Source organism: Colius striatus, chromosome 28, assembly GCF_028858725.1.
Source record: "Colius striatus isolate bColStr4 chromosome 28, bColStr4.1.hap1, whole genome shotgun sequence".
Classification (NCBI taxonomy): Eukaryota; Metazoa; Chordata; class Aves; order Coliiformes; family Coliidae; genus Colius; species Colius striatus.
In genome coordinates, this window is record NC_084786.1 from 2,826,376 (window position 1) to 2,830,083 (window position 3,708).

Sequence of the window (3,708 nt, forward strand, 5' to 3'; positions counted from 1 at the left end):
CGTGCAGGGGGGGACAGGGCTCCAGCTTAAGGCCGGAAAGAAAAACGCGTTCTAGGGGGGGAGAGCCAGCAAAAGCCACGGGAGCAGGCTCGAGACTCTCAACCCCCGGAGTTCATCTGCATTGGACTGGCCAACCGCCGGGAGCGGCAGCCCCTGTGTGTGTTACTCTTGCCCGCTTCGCAGGCGTCCCCAGCTTAAGGCCGGGGGTGGGGGTGAAAAGAAGGATGAGGCGACGCCACCTCACCGCCAAACATTCCATTCCCTCTTGGATCAGACCCTCAAAGGAGCTGGCGGCAGCCACGGGAGGCTGGACACCATCGGGGGGGGCAAATTCTCGTCCTGATTCACCTTTTTGCCCAAAATCAGCGGGGTCATCCCAAGGGACCCAACGGAGGAGAAGGGAGAGAGAAAAGCCACTGGGGCAGGCTAGTCTCCCCCCCACAGCGTTCGAGTGCCTGGCGACCGCCACCAAGCATCAAGCTCTGCCCGGGGTGAACTCGGCTTCAAGCCAAACCCTCAACACCGGTGCCAGGCATGCAACGGACAGCGGTTGCGACCGTTCTCCAACTTTCCCCGGGTCTCTCGACTGTGCTGGGGTGGGGGTTTGGCATACCAGCGCGAGAGAGCAACCGTGCCGAGCAAGCAGGCAATTTGAGCCACCACCGGGACAAGAGCCACCTCAACGGCCGACCAGCGCCCCACTTAACACCGGCCGCGCCGCGGGCATTGCAGCCGCTCACGAGCTGAGCTGCAAGCGCGAGTCACCGCTCGCCCCTATAGTATGTAAAACTAAGTCCACGCCCGGTTTCGCTTTCAAGAGAGCGACTATGGACTTTACCGGGGTGGCGCTGTACTGCTGCCGCTTTCTACGATGACGCAACTGGAGGCAGCGCGAAACAGCGACCCCTTCGAAAACACCAAGGCAGCCGCAGGGAGCACAGGTCTACCCCGAAGGTCCGTAAGGCTCGTCATGCCGGTGCCGGGTAGACCGCGAAACGATGCAGAGCAGGGTGGACCTGGCGGAGCAAATAAATAGACCCGGCGGCATCTCGGAGCCGGGAAGGCACGGCGGCTCCGCCAGAGCGAGGAGGAAACCGGGTGGCGCTGCGGAGCAGGGTAGACCTGGCAAACAACGCGGGAGACCGGGTGGCGCTGCGGAGACGGGTAGACCTGACCAACAGCGACGGAGACCGCAAGACCGGGTGGCGCTGCGGAGACGGGTAGACCTGGCTACACCGCAGGAGCGGGAACGGGTGACCGGGTGGCGCTACGGAACCCGGTAGACCTGGCTAACACCGCCGGAGCCCAGGAGGCCGGGTGGCGCTGCAGAGCCGGGTAGGCCTGGCGACACCGCCGGAGCCGTAAAGGGAGAACGGGTGGTAGCGCTCCGGAGAAGGGGAGGCCTGGTGGTACCGCCGAACCGGAAAAGAGAAAATGGGTGGTGCTGCGCATACGGGAAGAGCTGGCCAACACCGCCAGAGCTCGGGAGACGGTGGCGCTGCGGAGCCGGGTAGGCCTGGCGGCACCGCCGGAGCCGGGGAGACCAGGTGGTTCTGCGGAGCGGGGTAGACCGGGCCAACACCGCCAGAGCCGGAGAGGCCGGGTGGAGCTGCAGAGCCGAGTGGGCCTGGCGGCACCGCCGGAGCGGGGAAGGAGGACCGGGTGGTTCTGCGGAGCCGGGTAGACCGGGCTAACACCACCGGAGCCCGGGAGGCCGGGTGGCGCTGCGGAGCCGGGAAGGCCTGGCGGCACCGCCGGAGCCGTGAAGGGAGACCAGGTGGTTCTGCGGAGCGGGGTAGACCGGGCCAACACCGCCAGAGCCGGAGAGGCCGGGTGGCGCTGCGGAGCCGGGTAGGCCTGGCGGCACCGCCGGAGCGGGGAATGGGGACCGGGAGGTTCTGCGGAGCCGGGTAGACCGGGCCAACACCGCCAGAGCCGGAGAGGCCGGGTGGCGCTGCGGAGCCGGGTAGTCCTGGCGGCACCGCCGGAGCGGGGAATGGGGACCGGGAGGTTCTGCGGAGCAGGGTAGACCGGGCAAACACCGCCGGAGCCGGAGGGGCAGGGTGGCGCTGCGGAGCCGGGAAGGCCTGGCGGCACCGCCGGAGCAGGGAAGGGGGACGGGGTGGTTCTGCGGAGCCGGGTAGACCGGGCTAACACCGCCGGAGCCCGGGAGGCCGGGTGGCGCTGCGGAGCCGGGTACGCCCGGCGGCACCGCCAGAGCGGGGAAGGGGGACCGGGTGGTTCATCGGAGCCGGGTAGACCGTGCAAACACCGCCAGAGCCGGAGAGGCCGGGTGGCGCCGCGGAGCCGGGTACGCCCGGCGGCACCGCCGGAGCCGTAAAGGGAGACCAGGTGGTTCTGCGGAGCGGGGTAGACCGGGCAAACACCGCGAGAGCCGGAGAGGCCGGGTGGCGCTGCGGAGCCGGGTAGGCATGGCGGCACCGCCAGAGCGGGGAATGGGGACCGGGAGGTTCTGCGGAGCCGGGTAGACCGGGCCAACACCGCCAGAGCCGGAGAGGCCGGGTGGCGCTGCGGAGCCGGGTAGTCCTGGCGGCACCGCCGGAGCGGGGAATGGGGACCGGGAGGTTCTGCGGAGCAGGGTAGACCGGGCAAACACCGCCGGAGCCGGAGGGGCAGGGTGGCGCTGCGGAGCCGGGAAGGCCTGGCGGCACCGCCGGAGCGGGGAAGGGGGACCGGGTGGTTCATCGGAGCCGGGTAGACCGTGCAAACACCGCCAGAGCCGGAGAGGCCGGGTGGCGCCGCGGAGCCGGGTAGGCCTGGCAAACACCGCCGGAGCGGGGAAAGGGAGATCGGGTGGTTCTGCGGAGCCGGGTAGACCGGGCAAACACCGCCGGAGCCCGGGAGACCGGGTGGCGCTGCGGAGCACGGTAGGCCTGGCGAACACCGCCAGAGCCCGGGAGGCCGGGTGGCGTTGCGGAGCCAGGTAGACCTGGCTACAATGCCGGAGCCCGGGAGACCGGGTGGCGCTGCGGAGCCGGGTAGACCTGGCGACACTTTCGCAGCCGTGGACACCTGGTGGCACCCGCTGTAGCTGGTTGTGCGTAAAACCAACCTTTCCACGCACCTTTTCACCCCGTACCCCAACTTTTTCGAGAGTTAGGAGTCTCTGCTTCCGGATGGGGTGCCCCACTGCCAAGTCCGCGCCTCGAGGGTTTATTTTTCCTTTTCTTTTCTTCCTCCTCCTCCCCCTACTCCTTCTCCTCCCCCCCCCCCCAAACTTTTTACCGTTGTTTTTTTTGGAATTTTATTTTCCGGCTTGAATTTATTTCTTCATTTCCCGGGAATAAAATACGTTGACCAGCTGTAAATGTGTCTGCAGGTGCCAACTCAGACATACATGCTTCCCCCCCCAAACAGACATACACACAGATAAGCGCGCGAGCACCACCCCCCCCGCCCACCCCCCCCCCCCTTCCTCTCTCTCCCGCCCTGAGGAGGTCAGGTGCTTCTCCTCTCCAAGCAGTCTGTCTGGCGCCCCCGAGGAGGGGGGGCGGGGGAAGGCGCAGAGAGGTAGCTGGATCCTCCTTCAGGGAGGAGTGGGCGGCATTTCCCGCCTAGCCAAGGGTCACGGGCTCATTTGTGGCGCCAGCAGCGGCAGGGGAAAGGAGGGGGGTGGTCTGGCACAAGGGAAGGCAACAGGGCGGTCGGCGAGCCGGAGTCTGGTGGAAAGGTAGGCTGAAGAAGAGA